Source organism: Geotrypetes seraphini, chromosome 4, assembly GCF_902459505.1.
Source record: "Geotrypetes seraphini chromosome 4, aGeoSer1.1, whole genome shotgun sequence".
Classification (NCBI taxonomy): domain Eukaryota; kingdom Metazoa; phylum Chordata; class Amphibia; order Gymnophiona; family Dermophiidae; genus Geotrypetes; species Geotrypetes seraphini.
In genome coordinates, this window is record NC_047087.1 from 155,843,052 (window position 1) to 155,867,950 (window position 24,899).

The 24,899-nt window shown below is 43.4% G+C and overlaps 1 protein-coding gene across 7 annotated transcripts in view; it reads right to left on the minus strand.

The window, feature by feature from the left end:
• The window catches only part of LOC117359220 (probable palmitoyltransferase ZDHHC1), a 570,963-nt gene that overhangs the window by 441,837 nt on the left and 104,227 nt on the right, over positions 1-24,899 (minus strand). The gene's annotated exons all lie outside the window — the stretch shown is intronic.

A 24,899-nucleotide genomic window follows, 5' to 3' on the forward strand; every position in this document is an offset into this window, starting at 1 on the left:
AGGTCTCAAACTCACAGCCCATGGGCCGCATGTGGCCCCTACGTACTATTTTGCGGCCTGTGTTCTGGATGCGATGATCGAGAGTCGGCTCCTTTGCTGTGGTCTTTTTTCCATTCAAAGCCGCAGGTGGCGGCTCCTCGCATGATCCGCACCTGCGTCAAAAGCCTCTCTGATGTCACAAATGTCAGAGCGAAGGCTTCTGACACAGGTGTGAGGAGCTGCCACCCACGGCGTTGAATAGAAAAAAAGACTACAGTAAGGGAGCCAACTCTCGATCATCGTGTCCAGGGAAAGAGGGAGCAAGAAGAGAAAGAGAAATGCTGTTGTTGCACGGGGGAGAAGGAAGGGGGAAGAGAAAGAGAAATGCTGCTGCTGCTTCAGCCAATTGGGGAGAGGGAAGAAGGGAGAAGGAAGACAAGGGAGAGGAGAAGAATGAGAGATGCCAAGTCCAAGGAAGGGAAGGGAAAGAAGGAAAGGAGATACCAGACCATAGAGAGGGAGGGCATGGGGGGGAAGATGCCAGGGCATGGGAGGGGAGGGAGGGAAGGAGAGATGCCAGGCCAGGAAAAAAGAAGGAGGAAGGGAGAGAAAGGAAGGACCCGTTCTCTTCAACATATTTATAAACGACCTGGAAATTAGTACGAGCGAAGTGATTAATTTGCAGATGATACAAACTTATTCAGAGTGGTGAAGACGTGCAATGTGACATAAACACATTTGAAAAATGGGCCGCACATGGCAAATGAGGTTTAATGTGGATAAGTGTAAAGGTGATGCATGTCAGTAACAAAAATCTTATACACGAATACAGGATGTCTGGTTCGATAGTCAGAGAGACTCCCCAGGAAAGAGACCTGGGAGTACTGGTCAACAAGTCGATGAAGCTGTCCGCGCAATGTGCGGGGCTGTGAAAAGGGTGAACAGAATGTTAGGAATGATTAAGAGGGGGATCACGAGCAGATCGGAGAAGGTTATCATTCCGCTATACCGGGCCATGGTATGCCCCCACCTGGAATACTGCGTCCAGCACTGGTCATTGTACATGAAGGACACGGTACTACTCAAAAGGGTCCAGAGAAGAGAGACTAAAATGGTTAAGGGGCTGGAGGAGTTGCCGTACAGTGAGAGATTAGAGAAACTAGGCCTCTTCTCCCTTGAAAAGAGGAGGCTGAGAGGGGACATGATCAAAACATTCAAGATAATGAAGGGAATAGACAGTAAATAGAGACAGGTTGTTCACTCTCTCCAAGGTAGAGAGAATGAGATGGCACTCTCTAAAGTTAAAAGGGGATAGATTCTGTACAAACATAAGGAAGTTCTTCTTTACCCAGAGTGATAGAAATCTGGAAAACTCTTCCGGAGGCTGTCATAGGGGAAAACACCCTCCAGGGATTCAAGATAAAGTTAGACAAGTTCCTGCTGAACCAGAACGTACGCAGGTAAAGATAGTCTCAGTTAAGGCACTGGTCTCTGACCTAAGGGCCACCACGTGAGCGGACTGCTGGGCACAATGAACCACTGGTCTGACCTAGCAGCGGCAATTCTTATGTTCTTATGAGATGTCAGACCGTGGAAATAGGGAGAGAAGGTGAGAGAGATAGGAAGGGAAGGTTAAGACATGGAAAAGTAGATTTTGAGAAGAAAGCAGAAAAAAGGGAAAAATTGAATGTTAAGTTAATGCTAAAGATGAATGCAAGGCAGAACATGAAGACAGAGAAAAACAGTCAAAGGACAAGAAGGCCCTGGAAACAGTTAAAAGCACATAAAAATGAAGACACCAGACAACAAAGGTAGGAGAAATGATTTTATTTTCAATAAAGTGATTGAAATGTGTCAGTTCTGAGAAAGGTAGGATTTTAAACTCTAACTGTGAGGGCCGCAGAAAAAATAAGGTATTTGGAGGGCCACAGAAAAAATAGTTAATGTCTTATTAAAGAAATGACAATTTTGCATGAAGTAAAACTCTTTATATTTTATAAATCTTTCCTTTAACAGTTAAAGGAAAGATTTATAAATTATAAAGAGTTTTACCTCATGCAAAATTGTCATTTCTTTAATAAGACATTAACTATTTTTCTGCGAGCCTCCAAGTACCTACAAATCCAAAATGTGGCCCTGCATAGGATTTGAGTTTGAGACCACTGTTCTAGACCACAGGGACATACAAAAGCAGTCCCTGCCCAGAAGACTGAGAACTTGAAAGCCGAGTCCTATCTGGCAGCAATATCCACTCTGAACAACTTAATAACAGGAGCAACAGATCTAGCTATGACCCACGAAGAAGCCGCAATCTTTGTAGAATGTGCTCTAACAGAAAAAGGGAACTGTTTTCCCGCAAAAATGAAAGTAGACAAAAGGGCTCTATGAAACCACCTGGAATCTGTGGCCATAGAAGCGGGAGCACCTAGCTTAAGAAAATAAGACAGCACAAACAATTGGTCAGGAGGGCAAAACTCATGAGTGACCTCCAGCTAATGCAGAAGCACCCTGCACACATCCAAATTCCTCAGTAGACAATCCAGATGGATGGAACCCGTCTGCTGAAAAATAGGCTTAAATCAGGAGAGAAGCATCCCGAAGAGGTGCCAAGGAAGGTCTGACAAGGCCTGACATTACCACGTGAAGATCCCAGGAGGGGAATGGATACTTAAAAGGTGACCAGAAACGCAGAGCCTCCTGCAACAACGAGCAACATCTGGATGCGACACCATCGAGAACCAACTATCCTGAGAGCAAAACAGGACAGACCGGTCGGCCGGACTCTTAAGAGATGCCACAGAAAGGCAGTTATCCAAAATAGCTTGGAGAAAGGCAAGAACCCATGACACCGGAGCTGAAAATAGGCTCACCTATTCCTGGTCACCATAGGATGAAGGTGTACCACACCTTAGTGGGGATTGACAGTGGAGATGATTTCTTAACTCTGAGAAGAGTCTCGAACACAAGCCTCACCCAGACTTTAGATAAAAGGTTGTGCTCATAGGAGCTACACTCTAAGAAGCAACCGGGATCTTCCATGGCAACCGAGCCCTGAGCAAGGAGATCTGGGGAGACACTGAGGCGTAGACTGCGTTCTACCCGCAGAACCACCAGAGGCGAGTACCACAGTCATCGAGGCCAGTCGGGAGCAAACGGAAAGAAGTGGCCCGGAAAAGATGCAATCCTCCAAAGGACCTGAATGAACATCAGCCAGGGCAGAAAGATGATAGGAAGAACATTCGGAGGCCACGGCCACACAAGAGCATCGAACCTCACGCTGCCGGGCTTGTAGCTGCGGCAGAAGAAAGGTGGAGGTTTTTTAATTTTTTCGGGGGGTGTTCCAATTAGTTATGTATTTTACTTATTTTTCATTGAGCTGGGACCATGAAGTCGCTACAGGGCTATCCCCCAGCATCATATGAACACACGAAATGCCAGAAGCGACAGGGTCACTCTCCAGGAGCCATAGTCTAACAACTGAAGAAGTCCACTTGAACGATGACCACTCCGGTCACTTGTGCCACTGGCAGCACCCAGAAATGACGCTTTGCTTAAAAGGAAAAGAAGGCAGGCCAAGGGAGAATACATGGTTACTCCCAGCTGAGAGAAAGACCCGGAAAGACCCAGACAGCCTGTCCCTCCAGAGAACTCTGCAATAAAGAACATAACATTTGCCGCTGCTGGATCAGACCAGTGATCCACTGTGCCCAGCAGTCCACTCATGCGGCGGCCCTTAGGTCAAAGACCAGTGCCCTATTTGAGTCTAGCCTTACCTGCATATGTTCTGTTACAGCAGGAATTTATCCAACCTTTTCTTGAATCCCCGAAAGGTGCTTTCCCTTATAATAGCCTCTGGAACAGCATTCCAGATTTCTACCACTCTCTGGGTGAAGAAAAACTTCCTTTTAATTTTAGCGAGTGCCCTCTTGTTCACTTCACCTTGGAGAGGGTGAACAATCTCTCTTTCCCTACTAAGTCAATTCCCTTCAATATCTTGAATGTTTCGATCATGTCCCCTCCCAGCCTCCTCTTTTCAAGGAAGAAGAGGCCCAGTTTCCCTAGCCTCTCATTGTACAGCAACTCCTACAGTCCCTTAACCATTTTTGCTGCTCTTCTCTGGACCCTTTCGAATAGTACTATGTCCTTTTTCATGTACGGCGACCAGTGTTGGACACAATATTCCAGGTGGGGGCTTACCAAGGCCTGGTTCAATGGCATGATAACCTTTTCAGATCTGTTTGCGATCCCCTTCTTAATCTAAACTAAACTAAACTAAACTAAGCCTTAGGTTTATATACCGCATCTTCTCCACTGAAGTGGAGCTCGACACGGTTTACAAAGTTTAAAAAATATGGGAAGAGAGAAGAGAAAGAGTTTACAAAGCATAAAAAGAGGGGATGTAATCAGGAGAAGAGATTATTATATGCTAGAGAAAAGCCAGGTTTTCAGTTGTTTTCGGAATAGTTGGAGGGAGCCCAGGTTCCGCAGCGGGACAGTGAGGTCGTTCCAGAGGCCGGTGATTTTGGAGAGGAGGGATCTGCCCAGTTTACCTGCGTGGAGGATGCCGTGTAGAGAGGGGAAGGATAGTTTATGTCTGTGGGCAGATCTGATGGTAGTTGGTGTCGGGGCGAGGAAGGATAGAGGGATTAGGGGCGGAAGGATGCCGTGAATGATCTTGAAAGCCAGGCAGGAGCATTTGAAATGAATTCTGGAAAGTACTGGGAGCCAGTGAAGATTGGTAAGTAGAGGGGAGACGTGGTCATATTTGCGTTTAGCAAAAATCAGCTTAGCCGCAGTGTTCTGGATAAGCTGGAGTCTGCGAAGACTTTTTTTCGTTAGGCCTAAGTAGATGGCGTTACAATAATCAAGTTTGGATAGGATGATGGATTGTACAAGGACGGTGAAATGCTTTTGGTGAAAATAGGATCTAACTTTCCTCAGCATGTGGAGGCTGAAAAAACAAGATTTTGCCAGGGAATTCAGGTGATCGTTGAGGGAAAGGGAGGAGTCGATAGTGATGCCAAGGACCTTGCTTGAGAACTCAAGGTGTAGAGCAGGGCCTGTGGGTAAGGTGAAGAGGGCGGGCAGGTGAGCTAATTTTGGGCCGAGCCAGAGTAATTTTGTTTTTGATTCATTTAATTTCATCTGTACTGAAAGGGACCAGGCGTGAAGTCTCATTATGCATGATGTGATGTTCTCTTGGAGGTTTGTAAGGTTTGGATCTGTTTCGAGGAGGATGAGGATATCATTCCTAGTATTCTGTTTGCCCTTTTTGCCTCTGTCGCGTGGACGGTTTTATTGACTTGTCTACAAGTACTCCCAAGTCTCTTCCCTGGGAGCTCTCTCCGAGTATAGCACCAGACATCCTTTATTCGTACATATGATTTTTGTTACTGACATGCATCACCTTGCATTTATCCACATTGAACCTCATTTGCCATTTCGCGGCCCATTCCTCAAGTGTGTCCTGTGTTCTCACTACTCTGAATAACTTTGTATCATCCACAAATTTAATTACCTCACTCATCGTGCTAATTTCTAGGTCGTTTCAGGAACAGACAAATGGCCCAGAATTCCATCCAGTAGATGGACCACTCACTCTGTGATAGAGTTCAACAGCCCTGAAGGGGATGACGATCAAAGTGAGCCCCCCCTAGCCCTGAAGGCTGATATCAGTGGTAACAATTCAGAAGGCAATGGGTTATGGAACATTCTGGCAGAGCGACTGAAGGCAAAGCCACAAAGTCATGCTTATTCTGGCCTTCAAAGTTCATGGCAGATTTATCTCTAAGGTAGCTAGGAGAAGGCCCAGCATGGCCACCATGGATCCAAAAACTTGCAAGTAGTCCCATACCGAAGGCGCTGACTTGTTCACCAGATCCATAAACTGCACACTCAGTTCCTGAAAAAATATGCAAATGTGCAAACACACCTCCGTATGATCCAGGGAAGCTAGAAACTCCCCGGAGTCACCGCTGCAATGACTGACCACATGATCTCCATCCGGAACCCTGGAACCTTGAGAGCCGCATTCAAGTGTTGCAGATCCAGAACAGGTTTCCAAACTTCTGCCACTGTCTCTGGTACAAAAAAGAAAACAGAGTATCTGTAGGAGCCCAAAAGGTCACTTAGCACCATCTCCATTGTTTGAATATCCAGCAAGCACTGAACAGTAGCCGGACTTTGTGATTTGTCCAGCCTCTCGGCAGAAGACACAAACCATTCTGACAGAAGCTGGGCAAAGTCCAGCTTGCAGCCTGAAGAATTTGTCTGCCGCCTGCCACAATGCATATCCTGGCAAGCAGAAACTCCAAGAGCCGACCCCCTATCCATAGAGGGACCTTCAGCTCCCTGGCGGCAACATGTCATGCAGGCAGGTCAGGCAGAGGAAGGCTGAGAACACCTGCAGCCCGCACGCCAAGATCGGGAATCCAGAGGATATCTCCGCGAGAAGGGTCACATTGTTCTGTCCCCAATATTGAAGAAAGCTGACTTAAATCCATCCTCACTGTCTAGCTATCAATCTATAGCGAATATTCTTCTGCTGACTAAAATGTTAAGAGTCCATCATACCTGCTCAGCTGTCATCATATTTGGAGAGATTTTCCATTCTTTTATCTTGCCACTATGGATTCAGACCTAATCTCAGAACCGAATCTCTATTGATCTCATTAACCTCTAAGGTTCAGCAATTGTAGTCTCGCAATAAAAGTTTGCAATTTTGCTACAATTCGATCTATCGGCGGCCTTCAAAGTCGTTCACCATGATATTTTGATTTACCAACTTTCTGAGATAGGCATTGATTCCACAGTCTTAGACTGGTTTTCAAAATTCTTACGATCTCGTTCATATACTGCCAATATGAATGGCACCATGTCATCCTCTTGGAAGCCTTTATGCAGATTCCCAGAGGGATGACCTTTATCACCTATTCAATATCTACATGACTACTTTGAAGATTTTCCGTTTATCCCCTGTGAAAAACTATTTACGAATGCAAATGACATCTTTGTTCTCCTTGAGATTGACTCAAATCTCACTAACCTCGTTGGGAATATAATATAATGCATAACAAAACTTCAGTCTTGGGATCTCACTGTACAAATAAAACTGAACGAGCTCAAAACAAAATGACTTTGGCTTGGCCCAAAATTAGAGCAGCTACCTTTGTCCATTCTGTTACCTTCGGGATCCTCACTGCAGATTGAATTCTCAAGTAAAGTTTTGGGTATCATTATAGATTCAACAACCATCTTAATTCTCTGGTAAAACAATGTTTTTTTAGTCTCCATATGTTGAGGAAAGTGAGATTCTGTTTCCATCAACAACATTTTGCTGTCCTTGTTCAATCAATCATTCTTTTGAGGCTGGATTATTGTAATTCGGTCTATTTAAGCTTGACCAAAAAAAGATTTCAACTAATCTAGAACATTGTGGCTAGGCTGATCTTTGCAAAAAGTAAATTTGATCACTTCTCTCTGGCTTCTGCAAAAACTTCATTGGCTTCCAATAATTTCCAGGGTTTATTTTAAATGTGCCTGCTTAACATTTAAGATCCTGCATGGCATCCTTCCTCCTTTAATTCCCCTGTCTTGGAATTCTGTAAGATCTGACATTACCAGATCTTAAATTGTCCTTTTCTACGTCAAAAGGCGTTACCTACATTGTCAAATTAGGGAAGTCTCTACTTTTCAAAATTACTGAGTTGTGGAATAATTTTCCTGTTGAACTACACGATCTGGGCTCCTTCCAACCATTTCGTAAACATCTGAAAACTTGGCTATTTTCAAATTTGTAAATTCCGCTCCTCTCCATACTATTCCAAATCCATATGGTATTTGTTCTCTTTTCTAATTTCTTGTAAACCATACTGAGCTCTACTGTTATAGAGAAGATATGGTATATAAGCCTAAGGTTTAGTTTAGGAGGAAAAATGCCAGAAGTCCTAAAAGTCCATCTAGAGCCACGAAAAGGACGATACATAGACCCCTGGGCTCGCAATCTACTATCCGAAAAGGAATAAAAGATGACTGGCCCTAAACTGAATTCCGTAAGGCATCCACACCCCTGCCAAACAACTACTGCCCCTGCAAAGTCAGCCAGACGAAAGTTGTCCTAGAGGTGGAAACACCAGCCCACTGCTGAGCCCTAAACCATTCGGCGGGCCAAATAGAATACTCTGACACCTGAGACAGCATATTCAAAATTTTTTTTAAATTTCTAGACATCGTCCACCAAGAAGTCCATCCCAGCACTCAGAAGATGAGGAGGCAGCTCTACCTTCTCAGTCTCTAGCGTATGCACCGCACAAGGCAGGCGTGCACCACCAGTGACATTCTACAGCAGCCAGCACACCTACATTGGCTATTGTAAAACAAATGTGGAGAAGCACACCCACTCAGCAATCCTGCATATCTTCCACAATCACTCCACTGTCACTATTTTTTTTTCTTTTTAAATTGCGCTGGGTCACCTGAGCCACCATGGAACCCACTCTGGGCTGCCCCAACAGCTGCTGACACTCCTGCGCCAGAGGAAACAAACGGACATAGCCCTAGCATTCCACAACGGTCATTCTGGGGAGGCAACTGATCCTTAACTATTAAACTCAGAGCCGGATGCCCAGGAAAGGTTGCAGATTGCGAGCGCACGCTGCAGAGTCATGGAAAAAAATAGCAGATGTGGAAGGAGCAGGCTGTGCCTCCAGGCTCAAGCCTTGTACATATGCAGCAAGCAGTAAGGCAGCATTGCAGAATGAAGCCAGCATACTACAGGTGGATCACCACCAGGATCCGGAGCCCCTAAGGGATCTGCAGATCCAGCATTCAACTCCGGATCCCCCAGTCCAGATAGCATAGCGCTGTGAAATAAATGAGCAGCAAGGTCCAGATCTGCCGTTGGAACCTCCAGAATGGGCAGAGAAAAAAGAACAGCCGGAATGTGCGGAGCGCTGACAACATCAAGGCGACACCATCTTTCAGTGACGTCGCAGGGGAAAACAGACAAACATCCAGCAGCCGGACCCCTGGATTAAAATTTGGACACAAACATCTCAGAGAGTCACTCTTAGATGACAGAGACTTGCGCCAATTAGGCTGTGGAGGGTCTGTCTTGCGGCTGGCTGCCAAAGCAGCATAACCAAGCCCTGAAAGCAAAAATGGCTGCCCCTACGGGCTAGCTGAGCATGACATCACCTGCTTCTGAGAAGGGGAGGCTGAACCAGAGGTCACTGCCCCCACCATGCCACGTGGCACAAAAACACTCTAAAAGCGGCAAAACTGCACAAATTTTGTAAGAATCCACACTAGGAGACCCCATCCCAGCAGTTTATTTGGCAGAAAATCAAATTTAGAAGAAGCAGGGAGAAGTTGAAAAAAAGATAGTTAAAAATCCAAGATGGCTGCCGGACCTGAATTCGCACCAAAAACAGAACTTCCCAACATAAAAAATTCAGGATTTTCCAGGTGTGGGGGACATCAAGGTTCACTAAAACCCCAGAAAACTCCTGAAATTTAAAGTTAGAAAATCATTGTTGAAGCCTGTCAGCTCCTTTCACTCACAGTACTTGACACAGAAGCTGCTCCTGCATTGTAACCCCTGGAAGAGCCAGAGTCAGAATTCACTGCCATACTGCTGGAAATGCTATCTCCACACTGATCTTCGGGCTGCCGGTCAGACTCCACCGTCTGACTATGCCTCCACCCCTGTGGACAACTGACTGCGCACCGGGATGGGTGGATGCGTGAAAACGCAGCCTGCATGCTGCAGAACACTGCTGAGCCCCAAGCATGCTGAATGGTCTGCGCTCGACCTCCCACTTAATAGGGAGTAACACCAAGTCAGGGACAGCCCTGAGCTCCAAGGAAGATTAGCAGACCAGCTGAACAGGTACCCATAGGATCAGCCTGTCAGCTACAGGCCAAAGTCTGTGAATTCTCATGCAGGCAGTGCTTCAAATTTACTGTAAACACAAAAGAATCGCAAAAGGGAACAAAACTACATTGAATTGAAAATAATAAATGTGAAAGAGCAGAACCAAAACAACCTACAGCCACATGCAGAAATGAAAGATTGATGGGAGGAGCCAGGCTAGCCTGTGAGGTATACTGGAGGTGGTGTGAAAAACCTATGGTTCTCTTCTGCAGCCTATGCAGGTAAAGGGAAATAACCCTATGGTCTAGAATATCTCACCTATTGCACTGGAAAGTCTATTATTTCGTTCAAATACTCACATACAGTCATGTGAAAAAATTAGGACACCCCGTGAAATGTTCACTTATTGATGTCAAATCTTTTTTTTATTTATCTCTGGAAAAGAAAGTGATGTAATTGCAAGTAAACAACAAAACTTATCCTTGATTTACTCATGAAAGAAAAGATATCCACAAAAATGTGCATTCTAACTGAGGAATAAATTAGGACATCCTGCACCCTAATAGCTAGTGTTACCCCCTTTGGTTGAAATAACTGCCATCTACCAGTCTCTGACATTTGTGTGAGGAATGTTTGGCCCACTCCTAAATGCAGAATTCTTTCAGCTGTGAGATGTTTGAGGGGTTTCTTACAAGTACAGCCTGTTTCAAATCACCCCACAGCATCTCTCAATGAGATTAAGATTAGGGCTGTGACTCGGCCACTCCAGGACTCTCCATTTCTTAGTTTTCAGCCAGTTCTTGGTGGATTTACTGGTATATTTTAGGTCATTGTCGTGTTGCAGGGTCCAGTTCTGCTTCAGCTTTAATTTTCTTACAGATGATATCACATGTTCCTCAGCACCCTCTGATACACGGTAGAATTCATGGTGAATTCTATGATGGTGAGCTAGCCAGGTCCTGTTGCAGTAAACCATCCCCAAACCATGACACTTCCACCTTCATGCTTAACAGTCAGTATGAGGTTCTTTTCCTGGAATGCTGTATTTGGTGTATGCCAAACATGTCCTCTTTTCTGGTGTCCAAATAATTCAATTTTAGACTCATCAGTCCATAGAACACTATTCCAGAAGTCCTGGTGTTTGTCTACATTCTGGCAAACTTCAGTCTGGTCTTGATGTTTCTCTTAGAGAGCAAATGTTTCCTCCTTGCACACCTCCCATGCAAGTTAAATTTGTGCAGACTCTTTCTGATTGTAGAGGGCATGAACTTTCACATCAACAGTAGAAAAAGCCTGCTGTAGGTCCCGTGATGACATTTTAGGGTTTTTGGAGAACTCTTTTAGCATCTTGTTGTCTGCTCTGGGGTTCAACTTGCTTGGACGGCCAGTCCTGGGCATATTAGCAGTTGTTTGGAAAGTCCTCCACTTATATACTATTTTCCAGACCGTGGAATGGCTAATGTCAAATTCTTTTGAGATCTTTTATAAATCCCTTACCAGACTTATAAGTTACTACAATCTTCTTTCCGAAGGCCTCAAACAGCTCTTTTGATCTCACAATGGTGTTCACTCTCACCGGCAGCAGTCATGAGCACACCAAATGAAACTTTTTCAGAACTTATACCTGTTTTGACTTGGTCTAAGTCAAAACATATAAGTTCCGACTTGGCAACTGCTCAAGTTTTTTGTTATACTAAGTCTAGGTCAGCCCACCTCCTGCCCTTTCCCCTCCTCTAAAAACACCTCTTTTCGCTCTAGGCATTTAGAGGCAGGGGAAAGGTCTAAGCTGGTTTTAGATACATCTAAAACCAGCTTTGATTATTGGTACTTGGACGATCTGGCTTTTTGATCATCCAAGTACTGATTTAGGCCACTTTTTGGACTGTTTTTATTATTATTATGAGCCCCATAATTTTAATAACCTAGTTTTGTTATTTAAGGTCCTCAAGATTCTGGATATCAGTTTTGGATATATCATTTTGAATCATAAAAATGAACACTTAGGAAACACTAACCCTTGAAGAAGCCAATTGTATTACAATGGCAGATTCTCTGTTGGGAATATAAGTGTTTTATTTATTTATTTTTAAAATATATTTTTATTGAATTTTAAGTAAAGTTATAAACCATTCAAAGTAACATAATCACAATTCGTTGAACACCAAACAATGCAACAAATATCTCTCTAACATGCTTCATGTCATTAAAATCAAAACATGAGTATTAAAGGATCTAGAAAGAGAATGAGAAGGGAGAAGAAATTAAATATCTGAAAATCAAGGGGAAGGAATGAGGTTTTCTTTTACATAATAATCCAGATATGCCCAGGGTGAACAAAGATGAGAAATTGGTGGGAGGCTGTTTCCTTTGCCTTTAACCACCTGTTCATATTTTTTTATAAAGGCATAGTGAGTTCCACCAATTGCGCTGATTTCCAATTTTTAAGAACTTGCAAAATGCCAATAGCTAACAGAAAGTCTATCACTTTAGGAGGACAGTCTAGATCAGTAAAACAGGGGTGTTGTGAGCGGAGAACTATAACATCAAAAGAAATTTCTGCAGAACATTTGGCAATATCCTTAATGGTTTTCCAGATTTGAAATCAGAAAGGTTTAACCTTATCACAGTGGAAGAGCATATGGGCTAAGTTGCCCTCGTCATTATTGCAGTGCCAGCAAGTAGGATTTGATCTCAGTTTTGTTTTCCACATGCGAAATGGGGTCCAATTGGCATGAGATCCTTGAGGACAAGGAGGGGCGCTTAGTTTTGGACCAAAATCTGACCTAATCCACATTATAATCTGCAGTTGAAAGTTCTTTCATCCATTGTTGCGTAAAATCCGTTAACAATTTATAATGAGAATCTCTCAGAATATGGTATATAAAGGAGAGCCTTCCCTCGTAAAATGGCCAAACCCCACCATTATTCAATGGTGGAAGATGAGTTCATAATAGAAAAATTCAGATCAATGGTATTTATAGAAGTTAAAGGATTCTAAGTCTACGTGATCCCCATCAACATGGATTTACAAAGGGAAGGTCCTGCCAATCCAATCTAATCAGCTTCTTTGACTGGGTAACAAGAAAGCTGGATATGGGGGAGTCCCTGGACGTCGTGTACTTGGACTTCAGTAAAGCTTTTGATAGCGTCCCACACCGCAGATTATAGAGCAAGATAAGTTCGATGGGATTAGGTGAAACATTAAATGCATGGGTCAAAGACTGGCTAAGCGGTAGACTTCAGAGGGTGGTGGTTGACGGTACCCTCTCCGAAACAGTGGAGTGCCGCAGGGCTCGGTCTTGGGCCCGATCCTATTTAACATTTTCATAAGAGACCTGGCTCAGGGGCTTCAAGGTAAAATAACATTATTCGCCGACGACGACAAACTATGCAACATAGTAGGCAAAAGCACATTGTCCGACAGTATGACGCGGGACCTACTCTTACTGGAACACTGGTCCTCGACTTGGCAACTAAGCTTCAATGCCAAAAAGTGTAAGGTCATGCACCTTGGCAGCAGAAATCCGTGCAGAACGTATACCCTAAATGGTGAGACCTTAGCTAGGACTGCAGAATGAGACTTAGGAGTGATCATTAGTGAAGACATGAAAACTGCCAATCAAGTGGAGTAAGCTTCATCCAAGGCTAGACAAATAATGGGTTGTATCCGTAGAAGTTTCGTCAGCCGGAAGCCCGAAGTCATAATGCCGTTGTACAGATCCATGGTGAGACCTCATCTGGAATATTGTGTACAGTTCTGGAGGCCACATTACCAAAAAGATGTGCTGAGAGCTGAATCGGTTCAGCGAATGGCCACCAGGATGGTCTCGGGACTCAAGGATCTCCCGTATGAGGAAAGGCTGAGTAAATTGTAGCTATACTCACTCGAGGAACGTAGAGAGAGGGGAGACATGATTGAGACGTTCAAATATATCATGGGCCGTATCGAGGTGGAAGATGATATCTTTTTTCTTAAAGGACCCACGGCCACAAGTGGGCATCCGCTGAAAATCAGAGGCGGGAAATTTCATGGCAACACCAGGAAGTATTTCTTCACCGAAAGGGTGGTTGATCATTGGAATGATTTTCCACTGCAGGTAATTGAGGCCAGCAGCATGCCAGATTTTAAGAAAAAATGGGATAGGCATGTGGGATCTCTTAGGGGAAGAAGTTAGGGGGGTGGGTCATTAGAGTGGGCAGACTTGAAGGGCCGTGGCCCTTTTCTGCCATCATTTTCTATGTTTTTATAAGATCCTGAAGTTGGGGGTGAGATATTACATTACATTAGTGATTTCTATTCCGCCATTACCTTGCAGTTCAAGGCGGATTACATCCAAACTAAAACAAGAATTACATTTCAACTTGAAGTAATAGATTAAACGATGAGATAAAATTTAAGGGAGAATTATGGGTTTTAGATAATGTTTGGTAACTAGAAAAATTAGAGAGTACTAAGGGTTTATAGAGTGTTGGATGTTGGGTTAGGATTGTTGTGCTGGATAGGTTTAACGTGTTTTTTGAAGAGTATGGTTTTAATTTCTTTCCTGAAGGTTTTGTAATCTGTGGATGAAGATAACAGAGTGGTAAGTTGTTTGTCCAACTTAGCTGCTTTGATCACCCGAAATGAGAAGAAATGTGATTGTTTACATTTTTCGTTCTGGTGGGCAAGTCTTTACTCTAGTTATCCTAGCCAGGGAAACTAGCTTTCTTTTCCGACCATAGTACCTCTCCTTCCCAACTTTTTAAAAACATTCAGCAAATGGTCACATATAGTAAACTGCCTTAGAGGTCTCAGTAACACATGCAGAGCACAAGTTACAGATTGTCAACTCCACCACCACCACCAAAAAAAAGAAGAAAAATCCTCTACTTATATTAAATCCATAGCATCTGTTCCATTTGGAGTTTATTTTTTGAGGACCTGGCAGCCTTTTCTTTTTCTCTTTCCCAGGGAACAGACAATTGGGAGGAACTTCCTGATACATCGTCCTTTTGGTTGCCTCTAATCTTAGGACAGAGAGCATTATTTTATTTTGTCCCAACTTCGGGGTAATTTAGGCTGAACACTGTCTGTGCAGTAAGTCCCTCCTAGATCCTGGCTAGTCTCTTCAATCTTTCCTCCTTTACTTGGGCCTTGGCGACTGCCAGCTATGTGCAATGCAAAAGATCAGAGGAGAAATGAGGCTTGCCGCACAACACACACCAGAAGATACGGTGATCGATGTGACTTGAGCTGACCTCTATTAGTGCATGCTGTGCATATGCGATAACCGTCAGCACTGACTGCTGCAGCATTGGGTCTGGAACTCCAAGTCCAGCCGTCAGTGGCATACCTAGCTTATTTGACACCCGGGGTCATACATTTTTAACATCCTCTCCTCTATATGAAAAAAATATTTTTAATAATAATCCACAAGTCACACCTAGGAAATGACAGCATTTTAACCTTTGTAGTAAGTACTGTACTAGAACATCAGTACACCCATTTTAAAACTGAACAAGACAGATTAGTATAGATCGATTCTGCACAGTCAATGCTAACAGAAAAGCATGTATTTTTTTTGGTTTGCGGAAGTTTCGCCCCCCACATTTCGCCCCCAGCAATTCGCCCCTCACATTTCGCCCCCCACATTTCGCCCCCAGGTATGTTTCGCCCCCGCACATTTCGCCCCCCGGATGTTTCGCCCCCACACATTTCGCCCCCGCACATTTCGCCCCTGAGCGTTTTTCCCCTAGTACTCCATTTGTCACGAGATCAGTTGTCTAAGCCGGGGGAAAGCAGAGAAGCGCTGACATCACTCCTGGGTCCCGCTGGAGCGCCGGGGGAAAGCAGAGAAGCGCTGAAATCACTCCTGGGTCCCGCTGGAGCGCGCTGATAAGTGTCAGACTATTCCTCTCGCAGGCGATTTCTTTGCTGACACGACGGCGTTTTTCCCCTAGTACTCCCCTAGTACTCCATTTGTGACGAGATCAGTTGTCTAAGCCGGGGGAAAGCAGAGAAGCGCTGACATCACTCTCGCAGGCGATTTCTTTGCCGACACGACGGCAGGCTACAAATTCAAAGTAAATGGTGTTTTATAACCTGGCTGGGAAATGCGACAAAGTCGGCTTTATTTGCAGTAGTATTTAAAATAATTTTGGGTCACACTACATACATACATACATACTAGGGGAAAACGCTCAGGGGCGAAATGTGCGGGGGCGAAATGTATGTATAGTCGCCAGTGCTAAATTCGGCCAATCTGGCGCCAATGACTTTGCAAAATTCTACAGAGCTTAACCGCCAGCGCTTCTATAAATATAACGTGTTCTTGCCTCTTGGTCATTTAGTCCTTTCGATTTCCGAATTGGCGCTTGATTAACTGATCTGTGTAGTGATTTGTTTATTTATGGATTCTGTTCTTTCAAAGCGTGACAAGAAGAAGCTAGTTTACGAAAATCATATTTATGTATTCTCTAAACGAACAGCAGATGACAGCCATGCTATTTGGGTATGCGAAAAGCGGTCAAGGTGTAAAGGACGCGTTTGGACTGAAGGAATTGATGGCGAAGTTGTGAAAATCGTAAATATACATAATCATGCAGCACAGGCAGCAAGGCCTGAAGTAGTTCGATTAATCAATGAAGTTACTTCCAGGGCAAGGTCGACACAGGAGACGCCACAGCAGATTCTCAGTGAGGTCATTTCAGGCAGCCATGCAAACGTTGGAGCGCTTCTGCCTAGAAAAGATTCGCTAAAGAGATCAATTCGATCGTCAAGACAAGTCGAGGGTATGCCGCGGCTGCCTCAAACCATTGATCAACTCGTCATCCCACCAGAATTTCAGGAGATCATTATCAATGGCGTCCAACAGCAATTTCTTTTGTGGGACTCGGGTAAACTTTTCTCTTCAAGCTATTAGCATTATGTACTCGTACATGTAGGCGTTATTTGCTCGCATTTTATATCACTTTGTGGCACATAAAATGGCCAAAAATTCCTTAATTTATTAGAATTGGTCAAACAAGTATGTCTGAGTCTTCTAAGCCGTTTTAAGCGTTTTCTTGAATTATTGTTGCTATATAATCTTCCACATTTAATTTTACTAAATTACTTCGTACAATTTTTGGTAGAATTTTAGTAGAATTTGTGAAACATTCCATTAACGTAATAGCTCAAAAAAATGAAGAAAAAATATTTTTTTTGGCTTTCGGAATTTTTTGATGCCAGCGAATAGAGCTCGTCGAAAAATGGTGTTTTTTCTGCACCCCTGACTATTTCTGACCCTTTTTTGGACTTTGAAAAGCCCATGTATGTCCCGTCCCAACTGAGGGATTTCCTCCATCCACCGCCTAAATTATTTTTATTTTTATTCAGGGACTGGAACCAGCCGAATATTGATATTTGGAACGAGGGATAATCTCCACTCGTTGGCACAGAGCAGTGAATGGTTCGCTGATGGCACGTTTTCTACTGCACCAGCTTTGTTCGAGCAGCTTTATACGATTCATGCAGTTCACGGTGGTGTCATCATTCCAGCATTGTACGCGCTGTTGCCGAACAAGACCCGAACAACCTATCGACAGATGCTGCAGCAGCTTAAGAATATGCAGCCAGGTCTCCAACCGCAGCAGTTGATGACCGATTTTGAACAAGCTGCAATTCAAGCGTTTGAAATCGAGTTTCCTAACATCGAGAAAACAGGCTGCTTCTTCCACTTGTCGCAGTCAATATGGCGAAGAGTTCAGAATGAAGGATTGAAAGTGCGCTACCAAAATGACCACGAATTTGCCCAGTGGATCCGCATGATACCAGCTCTTGCTTTTCTGCCTCCGGCCATTGTTGTGCAATCATTTGAAGAGCTGCTGGACGATCCCAAATTTCCAGAAGAAGCAGTACCCATTGCCAACTATTTCGAGGACACCTACATTGGTCGAATGAACCGAAGAGGACGCCAGAATCCATTGTTTCCAGTTGTGTTTTGGAATGTTCATCAACGAACGTTGAAAGGCCAACATCGGACGAACAATGACGTCGAGGGCTGGCATCGCAGCTTTCAAGAAACCTGCGGCTCAATTTTCCCCAATATATACCGCTTCATCAACTGCTTGAAAAGACAGCAAGGCCTTCACAATTTTGAAATCACGCAGATTATAGCCGGCAATCCTGTCAATGCGCGAAACAAGAAATACGCAGCGATTTCTGCAAGGATTCGGCGTATTGTGGAGGACTTGGGCAATCGAAATTTGATCGACTATCTCAGAGGAATAGCATACAATTTTGAATTTTGATTGACGTTCGTGCTTCTGACTTTTAGGTTCACTTTATCACTGTATTTCATTTTACTTGTTATTTGACTGTGTTGTGTTTGGACTGTTATTTCATTTGACATGTTAGTTTTTGTTCACTTTATCACTTCATTTTACTTGTTATTTGACTGTGTTGTGTTTGGACTGTTATTTCATTTGACAGGTTAGTTTTTGTTCACTTTATCACTTCATTTTACTTGTTATTTGACTGTGTTGTGATTGGACTGTTATTTCATTTGACATGTTAGTTTTTGTTCACTTTATCACTGTATTTCATTTTACTTGTTATTTGACTGTTATTTGACTGTTTTGTTTTGCACAGTAAAAAATAAAAAAATTAAATGATAAACATCACAGAAATCAATGACTTCGCTCTGGGGATAAAGGAGACATCTCCACCAAATTTTCGATTTTTGAAACAAATCACCATTTTAACATGATAAAATAAAGCAAAAAAAGTAAATTATGTATTTTGGTCCTCTCAAATTCTGTAAAAAATCCTGTTTTGGTCCCGGCGGACCAGTGACTTCTCAGACAAAAATCAGGTAAAAAATACCTACTTAATCATTTTAACTTTTTTTATTTTATTTTTTCATCATTTTAATCCGGGGGCATGAAGAGAAAAGTTTACCCGAGTCCCACAAAAGAAATTGCTGTTGCGCTCCAACGTTTGCATGGCTGCCTGAAATGACCCCAAAAAAGAGTGGAAAGGTGCAGTTCGAGAGAGGAGACGGTACCATGCAGTGGGAGTCGGGTGAGAGCACCGATCTGCAGTTGGATTTTTTATGTTTTTGTTTTAAGTTGAAAGCCGGATTTTTTATGTTTTTATTTTAAGTTGAAAGCCGGCGCTGCAGTTCCTTTCTCGATCCTGGTGCAGTTACCATTGCTTCCCTTCCCATCCGATCGTACCATTCGCTCCACCCAACCTCCTCGGAGTGAAAGGAAGAGAGGTGAGCGGAGAGCAAATAAGAGGCGCTTGAGACAAACCTTGAAGATGGGGGTCATAATCCAACGCTCAGGGGCGAAATGTGCGGGGGCGAAATGTGTGGGGGCGAAACATCCGGGGGGCGAAATGTGCAGGGGCGAAATGTGTGGGGGCGAAACATCCGGGGGGCGAAATGTGCGGGGGCGAATTGTGAGGGGCGAATTGCTGGGGGCGAAATGTGGGGGGCGAACCTTCCGGATCCCATTTTTTTTCACATGCACAGAACACAGATGCTTATTCTATACTGGGTGAGAGTGTAACTGCAAACTAAAAATAAAATATGTAGACAATGAAACTGCATCCTAAGAAGCCTGAATCTGCATAGAATGCAGCACCACATAAACAGTGATGCCATGTCCTCTATTAGAACATAAGAATTGCCACTGCTGGGTCAGACCAGTGGTCCATTGTGCAAAATATAAAAACAGCAGATGTAAATTTAAAAAGTGACAAATTTTACCAATCACCACACAGAAAAAAAATAAAAATGGAAAATAAAGATACCATGTTATTAGACTAATATGTTCTACAAGGGTCATTTCATAAATAATGCACACTATTTTTTTTTCCAAGAATTTCTTTACAATCTTTCATTATAGTTTCCCTGCTTTGCAATGACCGATATCCGGGAAACTTCATTATTCCATCCAAGACACCGTTTTCGTTCAGTTGCCAAATGACCCGGGTTATGGTGGAAGAAAGCTCTTCCAGAGATGCAAAACGATGTCCATGCATAGGTTGTTTCAACTTTAGAAAAAGGTCGAAGTCTGGTGGACTCATGTCTGGACTGTAGAGAGCATGAGTTAACATCTCCCAGCTGTATTCATGTGGTTTTTCAATGACGACATTCCCTGTGTACAGGCAAGCGCTGTCATGAAGAATAAGTGGCCCAGCCAAGAGCAACTAAGGTCAGGTTTTGTGCATTTCTGCAGTATACTGATATCGGTGGAATCCCTGTGGTTTCAGAAAGTTCCTCGCATATTGAACAACGATCTTGCTCAAGAACATCAGCCACGAGTTCCACACATTGTTCATCGGTTGTTGATTTTTGCCTTCCTGGTCTTGCATCATCACCTATGCTCACATGACCACTCCAAAAACGAGTTGCCCACCGAGAAACTGTACTATGGTCCACTGTTAACTCACCACAAGCTTCACATAACACACCGTGGATTTCTGTCACACAGAGTTTCAACCTCTGATTGTCAACAGACACAGTACCTGAGACACCTGCAGCCTCCATTTCCCACACTTGTCATAGCCACACTATGTACACTACAGAGCTCCTATGCAGATATCTTACTGCTTCAAGCACTGAAGTGAAAGTGAAAAAAGTTTACTACAATTTTATTATCTACTCCCCAATGTTGCCAAGGTCATATTATTGACCTGAAGGAGTTTAGGTCTCTTAAAGCTAGTCAAAAATATATTAAAATTAGTCTAATAAAAAAATTTCCATTTTCAAATTATAAATATTTATTAACACGGCTAAATCTTTTAGCTACCTTGGTTGTCTCTGGGTTTTTGCTTTCCTCATCTTCTCTTCATTCTTTCCAATGTCTGTCCTCTTTCTGTATTCATTCCATATAGCTTGGCCCTCTTTCTCCCCATTCCATCCAGCCTGAGCCCTCATCTTTCCTTGATCCCTTCTGTGTCTGCCATTTACCATTCCACCTCTTTTCCAGCATCACCCTTCTGTGTGCCCATCTCACCAATGTCCTTATCTCACCTCTTTTCCAGAATCCCTGGCCTTTTCTTCCCCCTATTTTCACCATCTGCACTCTCAATGTCCTTATTCCCACCCCCCACCCCCATTTTTCAGCTTTGCTTCTCTCTCTCCATTTCACCTTTATTTCAGCATTGCCCCCTTTCAGCATTGCTCACTCTCTGTGTCCCTGTCTCCTCTCCTCCTTTTCAGCACTGCCCCATCTATATCCTCCATTTCAGTATTATCCCCCTGTGTACCAATCTAGCCTCTTTCAGCATTGCCTCCCTCTCTAAACCCATCGACCTCCCTTTCAGCATTGCTCCATGTTCCTATCTACCCCCCTTTCAGCATTTCCCTCTATATCCCTATCCTTATAGTTCCTGCTTGCCCCTTCTCTTCTCTATGTCACCGTCTCCATTTTCAGCTTATCCCCACTCTTCCTTTGTCCCTGTATCCTCCCTATAGCTAATATCTTTCCATTCTCCCTCCACTCCAGCCCCACTTCCTTTTGTTTCCCTCCACTCTCCCTTTCTCTCATTCTCCTCACTCACTCATGAATCCTACTTTCACCTTAACCCTGCCACACCCCCTGCCCTATTTGGCAACTCGTCAGCAATCAAGACAGTCTTCAGACGTCGGGGCCTTCCCTCTGCGAGTCCTGCCTTTGCAGAAACAGGAAGTTGAAACAAAGTAGATGAGACTCGCAGAGGGAAGACCCCAGCATCAGCAGTCTATCTTGATCACCGCCACTGACAAGTCGCCAAAGAGGGCCACGTGGCATGGGGTGCAGCCAGGGGCAGATGGAAGGGTCAGGGCCAGATGGGAAGGCTGCCAGAAAAGGTAGGAGCTCTGGAGCATGACACCAACCCTGACTGGGATGATTTCTTTTTCAGGCTACTGCCGCTACCCCCCCGAAATGGTGAAAATCAGACAAAAGTGACAAATTGAAAAATCCATCTGGATGCCCGACAGTCCTCAAAAAGAAGACATGTCCGGGGAAATTTGGACATCTGGTAACCCTACTTCTGGCGAATGTACTTAGAATTTTCCTGATTGAGGGGTATAGATAGGTATAGACCACTATTCAGGCAATGGGCTTGATGGGCCGCCGCGGGAGCGGACCGCAGGGCAGGATGGACCTATGGTCTGCCTCAACGGAGGCAACTTCTTATGTTCTTAACTAAGGAACACTAAAAGGATGAAGGAGTTTATCTTGGTATGGCTTGGAGCACTACCTGAATCAAGTTTCTTCAAATGTCTGCCTTTTTTAGTAGTAGGAGAGTGATGTATCATCCTATCTTAAATTCTTCTAGGCTTGAATCACTGTATTGAAATTTGGATCAGGTAGAAATGCCACTTACCACTTTTTTTCTCTCTATGTAGGGATTTCTTTTGGGCATCATCTAACTAGTAGATTTGTTTTTCATTGTGTGTTTCTTGCCTTTCTCATCATTGTAATTTCTTCTGCATTTCTGTACAAGAGTTCCTTGGATTTAATATTTGTTCAATAAATAAAAAAAATATTTAAACTTGTTTTGACAGAATTACTCTGGGAGGTTTTGAATTTTTATTACACAGATGAAGTTTTGAATTCTGTTTTTGAAGCAAATGTCTTATAATTTGTCACAGGGAAGCCCTTGTGCCTGGTGAGGCCAGCCTAAAGAAACCTGTTCTTAGGGTTAGGCAGGAAAAAATAAAATCATTTCCTAGTCAGCTTGAACCTATGCCTCAACCCAGATCAAGAAATAAAGTAGAAGCACACATTGGCAGAGATAAAGGTCACAACACTGAGCAACCAGTATCCCATTTATATTTCCCTAGTCCTGGTAAACCTGAATCAGAAGGAACTAATAAGCATGTTGTCAAAGTTCCTAGGAGTGTTGCCAAGCAGGTTACACCTGATAGCAAGTGGGGGACCAGATTGGGGCAGCACACAACACAGAGTAGCAGGCATCTCATTAAGAAACAAGCTACACCTGTTCCTTATTATCTGAGCCCCAATAAAAGTAGGCAGAAGGAAACAGTAAGAGCAGCAACAACAACAGTGAAACAGAAGAGTGTGAACTGGAGTGGCATAGTCCCAGAGAAAGGAAGAATCCAGCACTGCCTAAAAGACAGGTCAAGCATTATTCAGAGTTTGGCTATAATTACCCTGATGTTGAAATGACTGATTATCTGAAAGTACTGAAACTGTTTGGCAAGAATTAATGGAGCTTGAGGAAGCTAATTCTGAGGAGGTAGAGAATGTAATGGAAACTGACTGTGCTTAAATGAGGGCTGTGCTAAACCTTGAAAGAAAGCAAATTGTATTCAGGTATTTAAATGTACCTATGGATCTGGCAGAAAAGCTTTATTTGTTAGTTTGCCAAACTGACTGTTGTTAGCTGCTTAAAAGGTATAAAACTTGTGCTACCGTGTATACTAGAACAACAGAACCATCTTAGAACTCTCAGCCATTGGAGAGGAAGTAAGGAAGTTGTTGTTTTTTCCCCCTTTGGAAGCTGTATCAGCTGTAATGGCACAGCAGTGCAATTAATTTTGAAAGTGTTCCTGGCTAGGGTCCTAATTAGGGAGGGACCACAGCCAACAGTCATTGTGGAAGGAGGTCCCTTTGCCCCTGAGTTTGGCTAATATAGAGAAAACTCAGAGAGGCAAGTCAGGCAAAGCACTGCATCTAAAGAGAACTAAAAATTGAAAATTTTGAGATTAAATGAATGGTGTAATGGGAAAGGTTTGCTGCCCAGTTGGATGTAACATGGACTGAATACCTGTCTAAGGGTAGGCACAGGCCAAAGTGGCCAGAACTGGAAACCATTTTGGTTTTCACTTTTGAACTGTTGAAGTTCATACTGTGTTTCCCTGAAAATAAGGTAGTGTCTTATATTAATTTGGGGTCCAAAAAACACACTAGGGCTTATTTTCGGAGATGTCTTATTTTTTTCATGTACAACAATCATCTCTCCCTTCCTCTTCTCAACCCCAATTCTTCTTCTTTCCTTTCTCCCCCCCCCCATGTGCAGTATCATTCTTCCCCTTGTGCAGCAGAACCTCAACGACCCTCCCACCGTGAGACTGACATAACTCCGCTCCGAGGCCTTCTAAAGCAGCAGGAGAAGGGGTTGCTGAATTGACGAGTCTGATTTTTTTCAGCAAATCAGGCAGCACTGGTGTCAGGGATGGAGTCAGGGAGTGTCGGGTAGGGGGGCTTCAGGGGTCAATCTTAACTTCTTTACTAGGGCTTATTTTGGAGATAGGGCTTATTTTCAGGGAAACAGGGTATTTATTCTTTATTTATGCAGTGATTTTATAGAGTATGTTAATTGATACAGAATCAAAGTGGTTTACATTACCAGCTAAACAGAAATACACAGAACTCCAAAACAGTGCAACACAAACCGCATTTTCCTCTTTCTAGTTACTGCCTCTCCTGCTTTTATGCAGCCCATACTAATTGTTGATAGATATGGAACAGAAGCAGCAGTACAGGTCAAAGTACCTGTAGCTACAAAGAGCAGTTTTGCAGATAGCAGTAGGATGCTAGACTTGGTAGCCTGGAGCAACAGCAGCAAATGTGGCTCACTGGAAAGCAATGACAGCAGATAGGCAATCTGCTGCAATTCTGCCACAAGGGGAAAATTATGTAACAACTGTTACAGCATCGTAGCAAAAAGAGCCTTTTTCCTATCTTACATTCAAAAAAAATACTGTTACCTATCTAACAATCTATACTACTGGTAGTAGTGAACTCATGAAACACAGATAAAGCATTGAAGTTTTTGAGATATTGAGTATTTGATCCAGTCTTAAGAAAAGACTTGCATTTGAGTTTTTGGTTAAAATTATTTGTTACACTTTTTGGAATGTTTTTGTCTATCTTTTTGCAAATAAAAAAACTATTCATACCTGATGAGACCTTAAAACTCAATTGTGCCTTTTGATCTTCCACTCCAAGTCTGAACTCCACTCAATCAGCATTGTGTGCACCAGGCATTACTAGCCAGACCCACTTGGGCAAAGCCACGCCCGGTGACAATATATAATTATTTATTGTTCATTTATGTACA